Source organism: Camelus dromedarius, chromosome 6, assembly GCF_036321535.1.
Source record: "Camelus dromedarius isolate mCamDro1 chromosome 6, mCamDro1.pat, whole genome shotgun sequence".
Taxonomy (NCBI): Eukaryota; Metazoa; Chordata; class Mammalia; order Artiodactyla; family Camelidae; genus Camelus; species Camelus dromedarius.
The window spans coordinates 76,567,409-76,590,508 of NC_087441.1; the positions used below are offsets into that span (position 1 = coordinate 76,567,409).

The 23,100-nt window shown below is 39.3% G+C and overlaps 1 protein-coding gene and 1 non-coding gene across 51 annotated transcripts in view; one reads left to right on the top strand and one right to left on the bottom strand.

The window, feature by feature from the left end:
• RIMS1 (regulating synaptic membrane exocytosis 1) overlaps window positions 1-23,100 on the top strand; it is a 450,375-nt gene that overhangs the window by 399,794 nt on the left and 27,481 nt on the right. The window lies entirely within an intron of this gene.
• On the bottom strand, window positions 20,556-20,627 carry TRNAA-AGC (transfer RNA alanine (anticodon AGC)). The gene has a single exon. It is a non-coding gene; the product is annotated as a tRNA-Ala (tRNA).

Here is a 23,100-nt window from a genome sequence, read left to right on the forward strand (position 1 = left end):
TTATTTTTCTACCTCCTTTTCCCTTTCTTTTTCTTCTTAGCTTATAGATCACTTCAGAAGCACCTGATTGATCTGGACCCATCTTACCAGGCAATTCCACCTTTTTGCTTATAAGTTTTAACCCTTCTCTAAACAACAGATCATGATCATGTTAAGGTTTTGAGACAGCCAATGAATTGTTGTGATGGTACCATCTTTACCTTTATGGTAAAAGTTAAATAAAATAACATTTTATTAGAAAACTTCTGAAAGACAAAAATTTGCATTGCTGATTTATATGACACCACAGTTTCAACTCCCTCCTACATATATCCTTCATTTAATAAAGGCCTGTCTGCTAACCTTGTAAAAATACATAGATAAGAAATGCAAAAATGTCCGTATTTTTTGGAAATCTGTCTTCTGTTGAGGATAGAGACAGAGGGACATTGTGCACGCTGGATTAGATAGCTGCTTTGCCAGTGTATTCTTAGGTAGAAAATGAAACTTCAGATCTTGGGCCTTACAAAATCATTTCCATTGCAAGGATTCCTTATTACAAAATCATTTCCATTGCAAGGATTCCTCTCTTATGACTAAAGACTGTGGTAGACACGATGATTAGTTGTAGTTGCAGTGAGGCTTAACTGACTTTGTATTCTAGGACTAAGAGAAAGAAGAGTCAGTATTCCAGGTTCAAACTCAATACCCTGGGATGTTTTTGTAAAAGGAAATACTGCATTTCTTTAGCTCTTAACTGGAAACTCTCAAACCTCTGACAGGTTATCAAATAGTGAATAAATAATCATATTATGTTTAGGAAAGTTTCAAATGAGAAAAGTTATAAATTATATATAATTTCTAAATAAATGTGTATTTCTAAATAAACATATAGCTGTGTTGAAACACTTTGCTCTTAGCTAATGAAGTGGGGGAATATTAATTGGGAAACAAAAGCAAATCAGTTAACATGTTAATTTAACATTTTTATCACTCTGTATTTGAAAGTGGAAGAAAGAATCCTTGATCTGTGTCCCTGCATTCTGGAAACTGAAAATAGATGCAAAGCCAGTAACGAGGGAGGGTTCTTGAGAGGAAAGAAAGCCTGTTGATTAGAAGTTCGCAGGAAAATAAATCTAAGAAGTAGTTAATTGACTTTAGTGATTCAACTTGCTGCTAAAAATGGTAATTTTTATTTGCAACTTCTACCCCAGGAAATTCACCTAAACGGCTATTCAATTGTTTTTTAAAAGGGAGGGGAAGAGAGAGAGAGAGAAAGTGAGGGAGGAAGGGAGGGAGGAAGGAAGGAAGGAAAGAATGAAGGAAGGAAAAGAAAAGAAGAGGAAAGGAAAGAGAGAGAGAGAGAGAGAGAGAGAATGTGTCATCGTAAGAAAGATTACATAAAATGTCATGGGGATTCTATGATCTCCCACAAATCTTTGACCAAAAAAATACCAATTAACGTGTGTATTAGAGACTTCTTGAGAGGTTGATGTGAGTAGTAAGAACAGAGTAGGAGAATTTTTTCTCCCAAGTAGAAACTTTTGTTTTTCAACTTGCTGTGAGGCTTAATAACAATTCTGTCTTCTCCTGGGTCTTTCCTTATTGTCTCTTTCAAAGACTCAAAAACGTTGTATTTTTGTGGGGTAGACCTATCCACTGACATAGATTATGTAATTAACTTTGAAAATTTAATTAATTAATCCAAATTTGATATACCAAACCATGAAGGAATAGACCGAATTCAAATATTTGAAGGTTGCATTAAACACATTGATCAGAGTGATAAAGCATTTTTTCCCCCAGAGATGCTCAGTGTAAGTGCAGTTGCAGGTGCTGATTTTAATTTCAGAGTGTATGTGGCCTGAATTCGGGGTCCCTTGATGAGAGGGCTTGCATCAGAGTGGCGATAACCCGGTCACGACCGAGGTCTGTTGGCCCCTGGGGCCGAGGGCAGACCCGCACCTCCCCAAGACCTCTGCTTGTGCTTCTCAATTCATAACTCTGCGCGTCCTAGATTCCTGGCCCAGATAGCACGACCTGACAATGTGGTGCCCATCTTTTCACTCCGTAAGTGGCTTCGTAACTCTATTCAAAGTAATGCCGGTTGTCTATTCTTTTCTCCTGCTTTTATATTTGTATAGTTGTCGCTCAGTGCATACCCTCTAGCTAAGCATTTGAGAAAAACCTAATGGCCTTTAGGACTGTGCTGACTATTGTTCATGGGACTCAAGAAGTGGAAAGCGTTTTCCTTGCCCTTGAGTTGCCTTACTAAGCAGCGGATCAACAAGCAAAGGAGTGTCTTCTCTTTTCATAAAACTCAACAGTTCACAGTTTATTATGTCGTGAGCGCAGAATTACTGAAAGCCCCTCAAATCAGAGCCTGATCACATTAGGAGAAATTAGGAAGGCATTAACTGAAGGAGGATTCCTGAAGGAAGTGAGTTTTGAAGTTGAATGTACTATAAATGTACCCTCTTAATTCCTCAGGATTTCCATAAAATGTAATATGATCTTAATATTCTTCCTTTCTTTCCATCCAGAAAAGAATTGTGAGAATTAAGTACAATTGCAGGGAGCGTAAATCTTTTGAATTTTACATTCATATCACCCAAAATTTTCATTTTTAAAAGAATCTGGTTTTAGTAGCATACTCTGCTCGTTCATTCTTGGTTATGTCTCACTTAACTTCTCCAAGGTAAAAAGAAGCCAGGTTTTTTGTTTTAAGCTTTACCTTTTTACCCCCATCATTAAACCTTTAGGTGAGTAGTGCTGGAAACCAGGAATTGCTCCTGAGAACTTAAGTGGCTAGATTTTTATTCCTCCTTAACCCTGGCGGTGATGCTCTATGATGGCAAGGATTATGTTCACTCCACAGATGTTTACCAAAGAGCCATCAATTGCTAATACAAACTACTATGCATAAAATAGACAGCAGGGTTCTATTGGATAGCGCAGGGAACGCTATTCAATACCTTGTATTTTGTTTGGTTGTTTTTTTGAGGGGGAAGTAATTTGGTTTATTTGTTTGTTTATTTTAAATGGAGGTACTGGGAATTGAACCCAGGACCTCGTGCATGCTAAGCAGGCACTCTACCACTGAGCTGTACCCTTCCCCCCATACCTTATAATAGCTTCTAATGAAAAAGAATATGAAAAAGAATATATACGTATTAACTGAATCACTATGCTGTACACCTGAAATCAACATTGTAAGCTGACTATACTTCAATTAAAAAAATAATAATTTTTTTAAAAAAATAGGCAGTACAAATGGCTAACACTTGTTTAGATCATATTCTGTGACTGGTCATGTGCAAAGCACTTGATTGCAACATGACATTTGACTCTCAGCAATCCTGTGAGGTTGCTGAGAGCCTGCGCCATAGTGCAGGGATGATCTCTGGATCTTCAGGGACAAACAAAGGCTGATAGAAAAGCCATTTGCCCAAAGTCACACAGCTAGTGTGTGGCAGAGAGACTTTGAATCTTTTTATCTGTGCCCAGAGCCTCAGTTCTTGAAATGGATATTTACGAATGTTCACGTCTCCCCAAAATATATAAATTGAAGCCTGCTGTCCAATGTGGTGGTTAAGAGGTGAAGCTTTGGGGAGATGCTTAGCTCGTGAGGGTGGAGCCTTCAGGAATGAGACAAGTGTCCTTATCAAAGAGACCCCAGAGAGCTAACTGCCCCTTTCCCCACATGAGAAGACAGCCATCTTCAAGGAAGTAGGCCTCTCTCAGAGACCAAATCTGCCAACACCGTGATCTTGGACTTTCCAGCCTCCAGAACTGTGAGAAATAAATGTTTGTTGTTTATAAGACACTGAGTTTACAGTATTTTTGTTACAGCATCCTGAACGGACCAAGGTCATCCTTAACCACTATACTACATAGTCTAGGTATTTTAGAGTGGTTAGTTAAGTGTTTAATTATCTATAAAGATCTGGAATACTCTGTCAATGGTGAGCATTTTGTCTTTTCTATAGAAGTTTGTATAACTAGAAAAATATTTAATTCAGATTTCATTTTCCCTTCTAGGGAGAAAATGATAAAAGTTCTCTCCATATAATCTTACACACTAAGACTAAGCTAAAGCACACAGCCATTTTTCCTTCTTTGGTGATATCTCTTACTTGATTATTTGTCCTTTTTTACACATCAGTAAAGTGAAACTTAGGTTAAGTAAGTTGCCTAAGTTTGCGCTAGTGAGGGCAGAGCTGGGCTTTGAACCCAGCAGTGGGGCAGGGGTCTGTGCTCCAAGTGGGGCTTGTCATCAGAACTGGCCCAGGAGGTGACGCTGCCAGCCAGCCTTCTGGTTCCAGAACCACGATATTTATCATCCCCCCAACAGCCTGATGGGTTCAGTCAGCTGATGCGATCTTAAGACGTGTGAAGGCGCAACACAGTAGAGTCATATTTCTTGTTCATCGAAAGAAGCTGAGTTGGTCGGGCATCTGTGGGCTTAGTCAATTCTACGAGAGTTGTCAGTGGGGAAGGGAGTAGTTGAAGAGGGGATTGTATCTCCAAGTATATGATCTTCTCTCAACATAGTAGGTCATATTCAGATTGGCACTGGTTTTTCTCTGTACCGTTTTGAGCACTGAAGGGGGTTATGTGAAGAAGAAAAGATTTCCTCGGGATGGCTGGGAAGGATTTGGCAAGGAGAAGAGAGAAGGAAAGAAGGAGAGAGTTAACAGACTGTCGTGTACCTCTGTGTGAGAGGCTGCCCGTGGTGTCTGTTTTCTGAGTCGTATGTAGTCAGGAACCAGGAGACGAGACAAATGCTGCTGTCAGGAAACAGTGTGACCAGCAGGGATCAGGTAGCCATCCCCAGGGTCCCCAGATGGTGCTGAGTCAAGAACAAGACAGTTGTGTTGGGGAGAAGATGGGGCAGTGCTATCAGCAAGTCATATCTTGAGGAACGCCTCTATATTCTCAAAAGAAAGCTGGATTTGTTTGTTCTGGTTACTTAACTGGTTCATATGTTCACAAGGATAAGCCTGGTTGCCTGATTATAGATATTAAGAAAGGCTGAGTTTATTGGATACTTACTATGAGCCCAACAGGCCCAATTCTAGCACTTAAACCATGTACCATTTTTTTTAATATTTCAAAATTTTTTTATTGAAATATAGTCAGTTTACAATGTTGTGTCAATTTCTGGTGTACAGCATCGTGTTTCTGTCATACATATATATACATATATTCCTTTTCATATTCTTTTTCATTATAGGTTTCATTACAAAGTATTGAATATAGTTCCCTGTGCTACACAGTGGAAACTTGTTGTTTATCTGTTTTATATTTAGTAGTTAGTATCTGCAAATCCTGAACTCCCAATTTATCCCTTCCCACCCCCTTTCCCTGGTGGTAACTATAAGTTTGTTTTCTATATCTGTGAGTCTGTTTCTGTTTTGTCAATAAGTTCATTTCTAAACACACTTTTAACATTCTTACCATGCACATAATACTCCTGCTTGATTCCCAGAAGATTAGGTTGATATGTACTAGATGGTTCTTTGGTTTAGACAGTCTCAATGCACATAAAGGAGACTGGATATCACTATTAACATAATCCTTCCACATGATCTGGAAGGTATCCTAGCCCAATGTATTAAGCCATCCTGTGATGCCCCAGCGATGGGTTGATGTTCTCTACCTACTGAGATGACAAATTGATATCTGAGGTATGTCCATTTTATGCCAATTCCAGACCTTAATGCTGTCTTCAGAACATAATTCTTGCCTATCTGTGGAATGCACAAACTAAGAACTACTTTAACCCCAAATCACTCAGCTCCAGGAAGATTTTGCCCTCTGCTTTCTGGAATTTGGAAATGTGCTGCTGAGGGAGGTAAATGACCTGTGTTTCTCTAACTCTTCCACCAAAACCCCTCTAATGGCAAAGGGAAGTTGTACACATTTTCAGAAAGACTTGAGGGTGGAGCCTGGAACAGCCACTGAAGAAAGATTATTTGAAGTCTTGAGTTTTACCTTAAAAATTCTTGAGACTTTTAATCTTCCATTTACTACACACACTTATGTCTATTTTACTACAAAATTTCCCCAAATCTAAGGGGGAGTGTATAGCTGAGTGGTAGAGTACTTGCCTAGCATGCACGAGGTCTTGGGTTCAATCCCCAGTACCTCCATTAAAATAAAAGAATAAATAAACCTAATTACCTCCCCCACCCCCCAAAATTCTTCCCTAAATCTTTCAGTAAATGTAGAAGACCATTCTTCTCTAAATTCCATGCTTATTCTTTATCTTCAAATATCCTCTAAAATACTGCTTAAATCCCCCCAGGATCCTAAGTCAGAATTTTAATGCCAGACGTCCACACCTGGGGATAAAACAGCAGAGATTTTCAGCACAGTCCATGACTGCAGAGTACAGCACAGCTAATTAGACAGCACAGATGACCAACTGGACATCTCATCTAGCACAAAACTCCAACTGTCTGAGCCAATTCAGTAATTCACACTGAGTTTAGTTGAGCCTAAAGAGTAAAGATTCTTTTCCATGGACCCTCCAGAGAAAAGACTTTTCTTTAGCTTTCCTGTTCTCAGGAAGTCTCAAAGACTTTAATCCAAACCTCCTTTACTTGGATTTGACATGTATGTAATATTCAAAACTCAGTATTAACTCCGTATGCTAACAACCATCTCAGTCATAATCCCACTTTTCTGAAATAGGTCATTAACAATCATCACATAAAAGGCATTGCTGATTTTTTCCAATTACAAAAATATATTGAGTCTGATTATTTACAGAGATTGAGAGAAGAAGGAAACAAACCATGAGTGGTTTTTATTCCTTCATGGTTCACTTTTGGGTGGCCCTACTTTTCACACATCATACATCGATTCCCTGAAACGCAGCTGCTGCTTGTGAGAAAGTTTATCTGCTGTGGTGTCATCACCTTGGATGCTCAGGAGTCAGGGATCAGAACAAGAGCTAGATTTTTACAGTTACGAGAACATGTGCTTCTCTTTTGCCCTTCATGGAAGTGAGTGAAGTACAGGGGAAAACAAATAGCGTGAACACTGATAGCAAGATGGAGAGGCTTCATAAAATATAATTCCGTAAAATATAGTTAAAGACCATGCCTACTAGGCAAGGTGGGGTGACCAAAGTGATGCAGAGAGCTTTACAATTCTGGGGTGAGGATCACCATCCATGAAACATTTCAGTGAGTGTTTTTCTGTCTTTTTTTTAAATCAAAGTATAGTTGATTTGCAATGTTGGGTTAGTTTCAGGTGTACACCATAGTGATTCAGTTGTAAACACACAGATATATTCTTTTTCATATGCTTTTCCATTATAGATTATTACAGGATATTGCATATAGTTCCCTGTGCTATACAGAAGGACCTTGTTGTTTATCTCTTTTATATACAGTAGTTTATATATACTAATCCCAAACTCCTAATTTATCCCTCACCCCCCTTTTCCACTTTGGTAACCATCAGTTTGTTTAATATGTCTGAGTGAGTGTTCTTCTAATGCAAAGTAACACAGTACATTTGTATGAGAACTGGAAGAAATACTTAGAAGTGGCTGCTGAGATTCCTGGATTTTTGATTAGCAAAGTGCTGCTTTGATAAATGCGGGAGAAATTCTTGTTTGCAAAATCTTAAACTTCACTAGGGAGTATAGGAGGATGGATGAAGCAAATATTGTTTCAATGTAATTTCCTGAGATAAGAACACAGAGGAGGGGCCTGTTAAGTTTGTCAGGAAAGAGTATAGGCTTTGAACTACTTATGTCCTAATGAAAGAAAATTTTAAGGTAAAAAGAATGTAATTAATAGAGCTTGGTCCCTGAGAAGGCAGGAGGGAGGGCCATCTGGGCAGAGAAGAAGAGAAACAGCCTTGGACCTGTGGCAGGAGAGAAGTGGGGAGAAGTCAGGTATGGAGGTTTAGGGACTCTGACCTTCTGGTACCTCAGGCTGCCACCAACTACCCATATCCTTCTACATCCGTAGAGAGGTCTCCACATAACACCCCAACTGCCCCTCCCACCATGTAACTGAGCCCCAGTCATTAAAAACAGGTCAACTGAGACATTGTAAACCAATATGTCACTTAAGGCATTTAAGAAACCACCCAAGTAAGGGTCATTCCCACCACCCACTCACTGTGTCCTCTGAGCTTCGTCTCCACTTTAAGTTACATCATTAGGAGGCAATCCACATTTATTTTCCCCAAATAAGGACCTTCTCAGATATCACAGAGCCATTTAAGCCTATTATCACTGGCCCTCGCTAAGACTGAGTGTTGAAACTCAGTACCTGAAGGTACTAACATAAAAAGTAAATTTCATTAAATTTCATTAACACCCACAGAGTCACCCAGACCTTTCAAGGACAAGGAAATGCATTAGTTTCTACATTTTAAGATGCATTTCTTTTAATTAATGGGTAAAATAACACAGGTAACCTGTCTAGTTGACAAGGATTTTTCTTCAAGGGTCATGGGAAATAAATAACTCTCATAAGATGTAAATTCTAAAGGCAAAATACTTCCCAAGGTTAGGTTTCAAATAGACGTTACTGGGTTTTTAAAGTAACCCTTTCCCCACACCTACGTATCTGAAAATTGCTGTTAAAAATAATGAAAATTGGGGGGAGGATATAGATCAGCGGTAGAGTGTTTGCTTGGCATGCATGAGGTTCTGGGTTCAATCCCCAGTACCTCCATTAAAAAATAGATGAATAAATAAATAAACCTAATTACCTTCCTCCCCCAGAAAAGAACGAAAATGACCCAACATGTAAAATATTTGTTTTACCCAACTCTCTGGAAACATCATGTATTCTTCTGTGTCATCCTTTACGTAAGATACTTTTAATGTGCAGTAGTTTTCATGGATTTTTAACAGAAGTTGTATGAAATTTATCTGGTAGGTACATTTGCCTTAATTGGAGGGACAGGGCTGAAACAGAGCAGTCTACAAATCAGGGTTTTGTGGACTCTTCAATCCAGATGTCATAGCCCTCCCGGACCCCTCAACAGAGGATCAGCGGTCCCTACTTACCCACTGAGCTGCTTTTCTGCACTTCAGCCCTCCTTTCCCCAATTATTCAAAACTGGCAACTGGGCAGAATGTTCAGCATCTCGTTTTTATAAATAACTAAAGCCTAGATTACTTACTCTTGCTAGGATTACATGAATCCTAAGATTAGATATTCAAACACAGGGCCCTGACTTTTTAAAATTAAAACTTAAACTTGCATTTTATTAAAAAATATAGTTTGAAATACTCTTTACTCTTCCAATCTTATTAGATCTCTTTAAGCTCCTACTTACTTGTATTCAGAAAGAGGAGAATCCACTAATGTCTGTAGATGAGCTGTGTAAGATCTTAGCTCAATGTTAACCACTGGACGATCGTTTCTTTCTTTCTTCTTGAGTGAGTTTGCTTGCAGGTTGAAATCTTAATGAAAGATAATCTCCTGTAGAATGCTGTCCTCCGCTGGTGAGCATCTAAGTATAAGCTTGAAAAGGCAAATTTTCCTTAAATTTTAGAGAACCAGTCATCTGGGACAGCTGATCATGAAGTGCAATGAGAATTTATCACCCAACAGACAGATCAGTCATGCCAGAAATTCAGCTTGAGTATTAAATGGCTAAGGTTTAAAATCATTCACTTATTAAATACCTATGCAAGTTGTGACCACCACTGTTAACATAATTGTACCTCATTAAAGATTTACGTGGTCAAGAAAAAAAATACCTTAAAAGCCATACCTTAAAAGCAACAAGTATCATCTAGCTTTACCAATATTTTAATTTGTGTCAAATAATGGGTTATAAACAGCATTTCAATAACCACATTAGTGCTAATTTGATGTTCCCTTTTGTGTCAGGCTAGTTTATGTTATACTTTATCACCTAGCTTCTGACCAAGCCTCTGTTCCCTTACCTTACTTATAAAGTAAACAGTCTTCCTTCTCACAACTGCTTTCAAGCATACATGGAAGTATTAGTTGAAATCCTTACTCATGAGAAAACACAGAGGGTCTGCAGTACAGTGTTATTCAATGTATAAATCTGTAAGTACCAAGTTATTGTTAATGTAATAGTTACTAGCCTTTGAGGTGTCAGATCCTGCCCTAGATACTTTACATTTATCATTTTTATTTCTTTCAGAAAACTAAACTATTTCCATTTTACATATAAGGAAACTTAGCAAACAACTTACCAAAAATTCTATCAGTCTTAGGATTTAAATGTAGGCTTGTGTAGAGTCTTAAGGGGAAAATGTGTTTGCATGTGTGTGCGCGCGTGTGTGTGTGTATCTGAAGGCAGGAGAAAAGTCAGTGTTTTGTTTTTGTGTGTAGTTCTCCTTACGTACTTAACAGATATTTGACTAAATAAGTTCTAATTACAAATGACTATTTTCTATATGTGTGAACATAATAGCATTTATATTTGCAAATCTGCAAATGTTGGCCACTATATATAAAAATAGATAAAAAATCAAATTTCTTCTGTACAGCACAGGGAGCTATAGTCAATATCTTGTAATAATCTTTAATGAAAAAGAAATATGAAAATGAATATATATATGTATATGCATGGCTGGAACATTGTGCTGTACACCAGAAATTGACACATTATAACTGACTCAACTTCAAAAAAAATAACATTTATAGTGGATTATGTTTCCTGGACTAAGAAATCCTCCTTATAAGTGCTAGTTTTTTTCAAAATTATTTGGAAACCTTCTAGAATTATTCTCAGGATTTGGATCATATGATCATCTTATAAATGAAAGAAAATTTTAGGGAGGTCTCTTTGCAGAGTAGTAACTTCCTGAGCAATCTCCTGGTAGGGGCAGTGTGTTAGTTTCTTATTGCTGTTGTAACAAATTACCACAAATTTAGTGGCTTGAAACAATAGAACTGTATTATCTCGCAGTTCTGGGGGTCAGAAGTTCAAAATGGGTCCAGGTGTTGGCAGGGCTGTGTTCCTTCCAGAGCCTCTGGAGTAGAATCCACCCCCGCAGCTCCCAGGCATCTTCCATCATCCAAGCCTCTTCTGCCTCTCTCTTCCTCTTACAAGGACCCTTACGATTATACTGCCCTCCACCCATCCAATCCAGGATAATCTATTTATTTAAGTTGATTAGCAAACTGAGTTCTATCTGCAACCATAATTCCCCCTCCACACATAACGTAGCATGTGTTCTAGAGATTAAGACATGAACATCGTTTTGGGGGGTGGGGGGCATCGAGGAGAGGTGCATTATTCTACTTACCACAGGCAGATTTAGTTTTTGTAGGGTCTGAAGTTTATGAAAGCCCTTTTTAAGAAAATGAGCAAACAAAATTACAAATACAAAAATTAGACACTAAGGCACCTACTTATGTATAATGAGGAAAAAAATGACACAAAATACTGACTTAAAGAAAAAACAACTGCATGAATATGTGCCAAACTTAACCCACATTAATTTGATCTTCAGTTGTTTTATATATATATATATATATATTTCTCCATATATCAAACAGAACAGCTCCATGATAAAAATGCCTCATCCAGAACTTCCATTTTTGGAGGATAACTTAAAAATAAATACACAGAACCCTTGCCAAAAGTATGTCTTCAAAGTTTGGTTTCTCACCAACTCTTTATTCATTTTTGTTTGTATCACTTCTTCCCATCAGTTCAATTGTCTAGTTCCTTGTGTTCTGAGAGATGTGACACAAAGAACATGGAATTTGGGGCCAGAAGACCTTGGATCATTGGTTTGTTTACTCCTTCGTTCAACATCGTCTAATACCCCAGGCACTGTGCTGGGCTCAGAAGATACATCAGAAGCAGGATAGATGTTTCCTGCATCTTCCAGTGTTAACAGACAGACCCAGGAAGGTCATCTCAGGCACATGAGATGTGATGAAGAGGTGGGAGGCTCTGTGAGAGCCCTTCGGGGGGGCCCACCTGGAATGGTGGCAGTGAGGTTTCCTCCAGGACCTGCAGAACTGGACAGAGTGTCCCAGGCCGAGGGGAGTAGCGCAGGGAAAAGAGATTTCAGGCAAAAGAAATACTGTGGATAAAGAAGTGTGATGGGAAAGCTGATACTGATTTTGAGGAGGTAAATGGTCAGGATCCTATGGTACAGGGAGAAAGAAAGGCAGTGGTGTGAGCGCATTCTTGGGAGCAAGTTAGGGCCAGTCTGGGGGGACCTCATGACCCCACTTAAGATGAGGTTTCATCTTCAACGCGATAGGATGTCTTTGAAAGGTTTTGAACAAAGATGTGGGATGACCTGATTAGCAGGTGTAAAGCTTTTCCTGTTTGTTTGGGGCTGGAATTGGGGAATAAAGGCAAGAGTAGATGCAAGAAATTGAGTTAGGATGAAAAGATGCATTTGGAGTTGAAATAAAGGCTGTTATTAACTGTCTTCTCCTCTGTGAAAAGATTCTGTAGATATGCCTTTCCACTGACAATGACGCCTTTTTTTAAAAAAAAAGTTACTCATTAAGCTCTATTTAAGACATGCAAAACAAGTAGAAAGCTTATGATGGGTTGCTTTTATGCTGAGAGGTGCATTTTCACTCAGTTTCTTTGACCAGGTGTTTGCACTTTCTTTCTAATTGTATAATGAACACAGTTTCCTTACATTCAGGCATTTCAGGCATCAACGAACTGGTAAGGGGATAATTGGGGAAGTGGAAAGTTCCTTCTCAAACTGTGCCAGGCCTTCTTTAGCTGACTGTAAGGGCATCTGATTTAGGACTTGTCTCCTTCTACAGCCTCCTGTTCTCGTGGACTTAACACTCCTGAGACTCGCTGGTCGTAGAGGTGTCTCCTTCACCGGCTTCCAGAGACACACCTTGTCTTTAGTCCAGTCCTCCAGACTTCTTCCCTCCAAGCCTGGACATAGACCAAGCCCCCACCCTACTTCTATTAATGTAACTCAATTCCAGGGCCCCAGTTTTTCTGCCCGAAGATGGCCAGTGGCCTCGTTTATGTTCCCTGTATGGTTTTGCATAGCTTTGACTTTGTCACAGTCTAGTTTCCTATCCAGTACAGTTTCCACTTCTGTTTGCTACATTATGACAAGGGAACATGCCGCTGGGACATATTTCTCTGTTGATGGAGGTATAGCAATACCTTTCAAAATAGTCAAGATGGATAGCCACGTCAGAAATTCCACGCTGTAGAGACATGACTGTCTACAGGGTACCCTGCTGTCTGTGCATTTGCCACAGGCCATCAGTGGAAAGCTTATCTTTCAGAGCTGATGTCAAGTAAAACTTCTGTGGTTCTAATTTTTATAAAATACAAATCAATCAACTATGGAAAAAAATTTTCCACATTTGCCAAATATGGGCTAAACCACATAGCCCTCCAGCCTTGGAAAATGAAGTAAGCTTCTCTTTGGCAGCTGTGTGGGTTGGGGGCTCCCCTCAAGGCAGACCCTGAGACCAAGGTTTGAATGCAAGTAGATTATTGAGAGGTGACCCCAGGGGAGTGAGACAGGAAAAGGGAGTCAGTAGAAGGTTGTGTAGTAGATTAGTCCCTAGGCAATGGGTGCTCAACCCCCTTCGGTTCTATGGAAGAAGATTTAGAGGGATCTCCCCTGAGGGGGAGGAAACTGGCCTTTTTCCAGCCAGTCCCGTGTGTCCTCGACTGAGGATGGGTTCCAGGTCATTAGCTTCCTGGAACTTTAAGCCTCTTTTCCATGTGGGCCCAGCTGAATGCAGCCAGAGTCACAGATGCCTGCAGTAAGAACCCATCCCTGCACATGGGACAGTGAGTGACGGGCAGGGTACCAACAGTGTTTACTCCTGTAGCTTCTCCCTAGGATCTCCCTGGTGTTGTAGGCACTGGGCTCCACAGAGGTGCACAGCCAGAGGGGGTTCCCAAGGCACCAGCAAAGGTAAAGGTGGTGACTGCACCAAGCCACAGGCTCTGTGAGGTGACATCCACTCTTCCAAATTTGCCTGAATATGCATTATTTACTTGTGGAGGCACCCCCTTTGCCTCCTCTCTCTGTGCCTTCTATCCCCGCCGCACTGGGGCGCTGCTCCACACAGAGAAGGCTCCCTCCTCTGTCAGTGCCCCCTCACATGCTCTGCATAATGCTCAGTGGGTTTTCAATAAGATTAGTGCCCAAGGCCCTTGAGTTCATTTTCTATACACTCCTAATTTTAGCCACCCCATGGAACTGTCCTATTAAAGAGATCTCTAACTGCTATATTGCATTGGTAAAAGTTGAATGACTTCATTTTATTCCTTTGAGAGCAACTGCATTTTACTCGAGGGAGAAAGTTCTCATGGCAGGATTTCTGGTGTCATAAATGGGCTACCACCCCCAGCCCTCTGAAGGACAGCCAAAGGAATGAAAATAGCCACTTTGGAGCTTGCATGCTGGTAATGAAAGGCTGACCACCTGCCATTTTATATTTGAATGTATCTTATCATCGTTTCCCTTTTCAACTACTCTGGCCCCCATAACACACAAGCATTGCCTCATGCAAGAGACCCAGAGAAATACTCCAGGTTCTGACAGACAGATGTGTTGTTTACCACGGTACCACCAGGCAGAACTTGTGAGTAATATGGACTTTCATTCCTTGTCATTTCCAGCCCTTGTAATTTTAACAACAGTCTGAACGAAATTCCGAAATGTCACTTGGAACTGTTTTGAGGCAGGTTTAGTCTAATTCAACTTGTATTGCTCTACTCCTTATAGAGGTATGTGGACTATGTGATTTATCGCCCAAACTGGAATGTCTTTGAAAGTAAAAAGGGGAACAAAGTTACTAACATGCTACAACATATATCTGGAGGAAATTCCAATTCAAAAAGATACATGCACCTCAGTGTTCATAGCAGCACTGTTTACAATAGCCAAGACATGGAAGCAAGCTAAATGTCCAACGACAGATGACTAGATAAAGAAGTTATGGTATACATATATATATATATACATGTAATATATATACAACATATATGTATGTGTATATATATATATATACAATGTAATATACTTAGCCATAAAAAGGAATGAAACAATGCCATTTGCAGCAACATGGATGGACCTAGAGATTATCACACTGAGTGAAGTAAGCCAGAAAGAAAAAGAAAAATACCATATGGTATCACTTATATGTGGAATCTGAAAAAAATGACACAAATGAACTACTTTACCCAACAGATACAGGCTCTCAGGCATAGAAAACAAACTTATGGTTACCAGGAGGGAGGGGATGGAGGGATAAATTGGGAGGTGGAGATTTGCAGATACTAACTACTATATATAAAATCGGTAAACAGCCAGTTTCTACTAGATAGCACAGAGAACTGTATTCAATATCTTGTAGTAACCTATAATGAAAAAGAATATGAAAAGGAATATATATATAACTGAATCACTATGCTGTACACCAGAAAGTAACATAACATTGTAAATCAACTATTCATCAATAAAAAAATTAATAATATGCTCCAGCAACAGGCAGAAGCCAGGATTGTCCTGAGTTAACCAGCAAGTATGATTTTTTAACCTATTCATGCTCTTGTCACAGCACTGGAGGGAAGAAGAGGAAAAATCAGGTCACTCTGACTCAAATTCCTCAGTGCTATTATGGAAATGAGGGGAAACCATAAGAAAAAACACAGTCGAGGAAAAAAAAAAAAAGAAAGGAAAGAAAAAAACAAGCAGCTACACAGTCAATCTGATAACCCAATATAATAAATTCAGTGCCTACTAAATGGTGTTAAGATCTTATAGGAGTAATATAATGGGGTGACTGTAATAACAGCTTTTTAAAAATATTTCTGTTTGGTTGTTTTTGACAGTTTACTCCCAACTCTGAATTGGTTTTGCTAAAAAAAAATTGTATTTTTCCAATAAAAGTTGTTTCTTATCCCAAACAAAACAAAACAAAACCCATGGCTGTGGCAAGGTGGTTCTGTTGCTGAGACTTTCCCTTACTCATGAAACGAGCCACCTAGGTTTAAAGGACACGGAGGAAAAAAACAAAGAATAAAGGACGTGGGCCCTGGTCGGAATGTGCTTTTGTCTGGGGGGCTTGGTTTTGCTGCTGGTGGTGGTGGCTTCCCCACTTACTGACCGCAGCTGCTGCTCTCTCGAGCCCCGGTCCTCGCACTTGTGATGGACAGCAGCACCAGCAACACCAGCAAACCATGAGGAGCGCTCATGGAAACGCGTGTGAGGCACTGAGCACCAGGCTCGGTAGGTGTGAGACGCTTAGCAGAAGTTGGGCCCTTTTCTTCTCCTGTGCTTTCCCGTCTGTCTCCTGGCCCTGCTCTGGTCTCCTGGCAGGTGGGTGGACTGAGGAAGGGCGCTCAGCCAGGAACAGGAACCTGTGAGTGACTGACCAGTGGGTCTTCAAGGGGATGGCTTTCTTTTTTAATTTGTCGTTGACGTGTAATTGACTTACCATGTTAGTTTCAGGTGTACAGCAAAGTGATTCAGCTGTACATAAACATGCATCTATCTATTTTCTTTTCAGATTCTTTTCCATAATAGCTTATTACAAGAGATTGGCTGTAGTTCCCTGTGCTACACAGTAGGACCTTGCTGTTTATCTATTTTATATACAGTAATTGAAGGGAATAGTCCTGACAACTTAACTGTATCACAGGTTATTACAAGTGCCAGGTGGGAACAGGGCAAGAAACCAATGTGGGACCCTCCCGTTGCCCCTGTGAAAGCCCTTTAAACAGGTTTGCCTTAGAAATCACATCTTCTCCCCGAGCTTTCCTTCGCTAATGTTTCTTACGTAACTAGAGAAGCCACATGGTATTTCATAAAGGAGGCAACATATTTTCATCTCACTTGGCTTCAGCAGGTCTTCATTATATAGTTTGTTTAAAATTTTGTGACTACGTAGCAGTTTTCAAATTGTGGCTACTGAGCAGTTTTCAGATTTCTGAGATGATGCGTAACAAACTTACTGAGCTGATTTGTCACTTCATGGTCTTATAGTACAGTGGGCTAGAGGAGAAACACTCTTGACAGAAGCACTTTAATCAGACTGTGGGTCTGTGAGAAGGAAAGGGAGGAGGGTGAGAGGGGGAGGGGGAAGAGAGAGAGAGAGTGGAGATTTGGCTGAGAGCTCCGATATTCCTCCCCCAGGCAGCTCAAGTTATTTAAACCAGGTCAAAGCTTCTTTGGTTTCCAGTTTTCCTCTGAGAACAACTTCATGCTGATTCCTAATCTTTTCAAGAGAAACAAGGTAAGTCTATGTTCCATGTATGAATTTACTAAGTCCTAACAGCAATCTGTTAGTGAATGTAGAACGTCTCATGAAACTAAAGCCAAAAGCCAAATCTCTGTGTTTGTATGAAGCTTTCAAAATTGTGTTAACAGTTTTCAGACAAAGGGAGCATTCTACTTGAAATTGCTGATAATTGAATGAAAAAGAAAAAAGTGTAAAAATGATGTGGTGGATAAGTACTTATAGAAGGATATTGCTACTCTAGGTATATTTATAAAATTAGAATGTCTAAATATGATTAACTTTAAATGTAGACTTAACAGGATTTCAAAGCTGGATTTGAAATTGAGCAGTGCTTCAACTCATTAGTACTAAAACATACATCTTAATATTATGACTAAGTATATTTTTCTTTAAAGCCATTTCATTTATATTTAAAATTGCATCAGCTGTGTTGTATATCCTTTTTCCACACAGTTAAATACAAATACTTTATATGGACACTTATTTTGGAAACTTAGAAGTATATTTTCATTGCATTTTGAAGTTCTATATTATATAAAGCTCTAAAAATTTTGCCTTTCATTTTATCATATTCAGGCAAGGACTAGAGAGATGTAACTTTTTGTGTGTGAATAACTTATGAGGAGTCATATCAACTGTGTTTTTTAAGATAATTCATACCTTTTTTCTACCTCTTTATGAAGATCTTTCCCAGCAGTATTTCAGAGAAAGCAATGAAAATTCTCAAATAATAGGTATGTTTGAACTATCTTTAGATTAGAAGAAAACATACAGGTTAAGAATTTAAGGAAATTTCAAAAATAGATCTTCTTTTGTGCTTTCAGATAATTCATGGGGAGAAGTATAATCTAGTAACTTTTTTTTCCTAATTCCTTTTCTTATTCGCTTGTGTGCTGATGTCACAAAAGGTCTGGCTGAAATTGGAAGTGTGGTATTGTCATCCCTAGAGCTTGAGTTGAAGCCATTCTGAGAACCTTCTGGAAAAGGAGAGTCTTCTTTATTACCTATATTCAAACACAGTGCTGTTCTCCAAAGGCTAATCACATAATCAACACTTATCAGTAACTTCCTTTCTTGCTTCTTTTTTACAAAAACAAAACAAAACAAAAACAAAAAACCTCTAAATCAAAATCTGATGGAGGACACTTGAGTATGAAAGAAAGGCTTTATTCATTAGCAAAGAAAAGTCTTCAACATAATGCTTGTGTTTTCTTTATATGTTTATTTTATATTCTGAGTAACACTTGTATGGAACTAATTCCTAATTGTAGTTTTGTTTAACACTTAACATTTAACTTCAGAAGCAGGGCTCGTCCACGGAAAGAAGGCATAAATATACTTAGGACGGCTGTAATACATTCGTGATTTATATCTTTTCCTCCCTCATTCCCAGTTTAGTTTAAGTTGCTTGTCTCAAAAGGAATCTTAACACTGTTTGGTTTTATGCCATCCTCAAGTTTAACCAACTGAGTGAAATGTTCTTTTGCTTGTTATCTAGGCTTATTATTAATGGGCAGCAAGAAATCATTTTTCTACTTAAGTAAAATAAAAAAGTATATTTTTTCTTTACACTTTAAACTTGGTCTAAGACCAACAAGTATAGAATCAGTGGGGCCTGGAAGGTTTTTTCTTACCTGATTGGCCAATTATTAAGAACCACTTCAGACTTCTACGAAGGTGTATACACAGTTAATGCTCCAAAGTTTAGTTACTAAGAGCTGATCAGCAACTCATTCAATTAACACTTTGTGAGAGAAGGGAGAGATATAAAAGAACATCTATACAAAATAATAAATAATAATAATAATAATAAAGCATATCTATGTGGATGAAAAATTACATGAAAGATTTTATTAAAAGTCTGTCATATTAATCTAAGTGTTTTTGTAGAGCATAGGCATAGTCAATTACAAATTGTCTTATAGGGAAACCATCAATACAGGAGTTAGGAGCAGCGTCACTGCTGGTGAGGCTGGTCAAACTAGGCTGTTAGTAGAGATGCTTGAGGTGGTCTTGGAGGGTTAGTAGGGGAAGACAGGAAAGGATGTCTCAGGATGGTATAAGGAAAAGCTTGGAGGCAGAAAGTGTCAACTCATAAGTCAAGAACAGGCTCCAGTTTGGCTGTTGTTCTCAGGGAGTGGAGAGAGGTAAACAAGGCAGAGTTGTTGGGGGTGAGAGATGGGAGCACTGGCCAGTAAAACTGGACCAACATCTTTATGCTAATTAATCTGCTGTGGTTGTATAAACCCAAGTGAAATGACAAGAATCTCAGTAATAGGAGATTAATTGAAACAAGAAGGAAGGAATAGGTAGAGAAGATGAGGCATACAGAGACAATAGCAGAGACAACCATGTTTGATCGTGGAAAAATGGTAGAAACCCTAACAGAAATGGGAAATTGACAGAGAGGACCACTTGGGGCTGTCAACCTCTCCCAGTCAGGATTCAACCACAGAAGCAGACTCTGTAGGAGATAGATATGAAGAGATTTGTTACAAAGAATAGTCTTATATGATTGTGGGGGCTGGCAGGCACATCTGAAATCCATGGGGCAGCCCGGAGCCTCAGGGCACTGGGTGGAATACCCCCACCAGGCAAGCCTCACTTCTGCTCTCAAAGCCTTTCAGTCATCCAGATTATCTTAAATAGCCCCTCCTCATTGAAAGTCCCCCCAATTGAAATTGAACTGACTATGGACTCTAATCACACCTACAAAGTACCTTCACAGCAGCACCTAGATTTCTGTTTGATTGAATAACTGGAAACTGTAGCCTAGACAAGTTGAAACGTCGTAAATCCATCAGACCTCCAAGATGTTATGAACTCCAAGGTGCTGGTAAGGATTCTTTAGGTGCAAATGAACAGAAATCAAATAGAAATTCAGGAAAGTTACTGAGATTGGAGATACCACGATGGGAGGTTTCCATGTAGAGATGACATCCGTGTCAGTCAGCAGAGTTAGGGAGCGCCTCAGAGAAGGCTGTAAACTCCTCCATCAAAGATGAATCCTTGGGAGAAACCATTTTTAAGGGGCAGACGGGAGAGTGAACTAAAAGATGCAGAAAAAAGATTAAAGAGCTAAGAAGAGAACCACAGTAGCACATAACCTTGGCCATCTCTTTGCTATACTGTCTCACCAGTTTCCCGACATTTCCATTGGGAAAGGGTTCCCTGATGTCCTCCTGTATTGGGGGATCTTGCTGCCAGAGACCCAAACAGAATTTGCACTGAGAAAAGGCCAGTGGGTTTTTTTTTTTAATTTTTTTCTTTTTTGGGGGGGGGTTTGGGGGGTGGGGAGAGGTAATTATGTTTATTTGTTTATATATATTTACTTATTCATCTTAATGAAGGCACTGGGGATCGAACCCAGGACCTCGTGCATGCTAAGCACGTGCTCTACCACTGAGCTATACCCTCCCCACTAGGTCAGTGTTTTGAATTGTGAACTTTGAAAGTACAGTTGAAGTAAGATAGGTGAGAAACACTCGGGGTTGCAGGTATTTGAGACAGAAAGAGTAAGATCTATGTTCCAGATACTGAAGAATAAGGGGTGCGGCTGTTCTATTTACTGAATAGAGAGGCTTTCTGGGGACCTTTGCCCCTACAGTCTTGAATGCCCTTTCCTCTTCTCATCTGTCCAGCAGTTGTTTTGTTTTGTTTAACCTTCAAAGTATAGCTCAAGCATCTCCGCCTGTGTGAGACGTTCCTTAACTCACCCCAGCAGGGATGCTAACTCCATCCCTTGTCCTGTCACTCACTTGGGCACATTTTGCACTTCCTGTCCTGCTGGATTAGAATGGCTTATGTTTTCTTCCCAGACCAGACTGTAAGCTCCTTTCAGTTTTTGAGTCTGCAGTTCAATAACAGTACCATTTAAGTGTTAATATATACTTGGGAAATAAAGGACGGCCAGGCATGCATGTCTATGAGAAAACTGTGTAGAAGGCAGACTTTTATACATTCATAAACAGTTTGTGGAAGGAGAGATTTTGAGAGTTCTGGGGTGTGAATAGTAAATTTAAGAGAATGAAGTGGAGAAGAAGAAGGGAAGTGAATGGTAGGAATGCTGCAAAGGGTGGGGATATCACTGCCCTAATAGGGAGACAGGGGTTTGGTATAGGTAGAATTTAGCTGGAACAGAGGAAGGATGGAAGAAATGTGTCTTCCTAGGAAAATGAAAGACCAGTAGTTTTAGGAGAAAATGTGCCTTCTCCAGACTAAGAAGAGGGCATTTTTCCTGATGTGACAAACTTAAAAATTTTAAGCTATATTTGTCAATTTAACTTTTGTTTTGGAAGTATAGTCAGTTTATAATGTTGTGGCAATTTCTGGTGTACAGCATCATGTTTCAGTTATACATGTACATCCATATATTCCTTTTCATATTCTTTTTCACGATAGGTTACTATAAGATACTGAATATAGTTCCCTGTGCTGTACAGTAGGTCCTTGTTGTTTATCTATTTTATATATAGTAGTTGGTATCTGCAAATCTCTAAAGCATTTAAAGGGCCTGTAAGGATGAAAACTGCTATTCCTTTCCTTTGTCTTTTCTTTTTTTTCTTTTGTGTGTGTGTGTGTGTGTGATCTGAGGGTATATTATGCATAGTTCTTATGCACTGTAATTGACATGCTCTCTTAATATTGGTTGCAAATGCTAGTAAGTCAAAATATGGTTCCCTCATCAACAAACTGAAAATATTTTGCAAATAGTGGAATTCTTTGTGAAAGTAATCATTGTGCTATGGGTTGCAAGAAAACCAGAAAAATGTCTTTCCCTAGCAAGATTATATTACAGTGTCCTTGAGAGGGAAATACAAAGGTTAAAAAGAAGTATCTCATTCTACAGTTGAAATTGCAGATTTGTCTTTCCATGGTGTTTAACTTTTACAAATTTAGACGTCATTTGCCATCAGAATGGTTGAATGTATTCTTGAGATAATTATTTTCACCCCTGCCTTCCAGAGTTCCATCTTTTTTGAATTTTTTGGTTTTTGCCTTTACTTAGCAAAATGTAGTTTTCAAACCATGAAAATGGTTTTTTTCTCAGATTGACTTAGAACTTGACCCTTATCTTTCAAAAAAAAAAAAAAAGGAACTTGACTTATTTTGCACAGAAATACAGCTGAGATTAGCTTACCAAGAATTTAGGGTACCAGGGACGTACAGTACTTCTCTCCTTTTGTACATTTTTAGGAGAAATTTCAAGCAGCGTTATTGACAGCCATTTACTTCAGTACTTCAGAATTAGATTGGTAGACAGAATCGTCCTGCCTCTGAAAGGAACTGAGAGCGATTTCTCTGGACCGTGTGTGGTCTGCAGTGACTGGGTTCCTGTTCATGGCGAGGACCCATGTATGGTACATCCAGGTCTCAGCCCTGTTACATAACAGCTGACTGTAGCAGAGAGATGCTGAAGTCTCTGGACATTGCCCTGTGAAGATGTGAACAAACGGAACGTGACTGCCCCTTCTGAAGCAGGCAGTCCACCTCCTGCCTCATTGCTCATGCTCAGACTGTTTGGGGGCTTTTGGTGGGGGGTTGTTTGTTTTATTTTGTTTTGTTTTATTTTTTTCACAAGATGGGGACTAACATTTCATGTACAGTAAATGTCAGAGACTTTGATGCAGAAAATTCAGGCTCTAGTCTTCACTGTGGCATAAAGAGCTGTGTGACCACAAAGCAAGGACTCACCTTACTACAGCTTGGGTTCTGTAAACAAAGAGCCTGGATGAGATGACTTGTTTATTTTCTTTTATTTTTTATTGAAGTGTAGTTGATTTACAATGTCAGTTTCAGGTGTACAGCAAAGAGATTCCATCATACACATACATACGTATACATTTTCTTTCAGGTTCTTTTCCATTATATGTTATTGCAAGAAATAGAA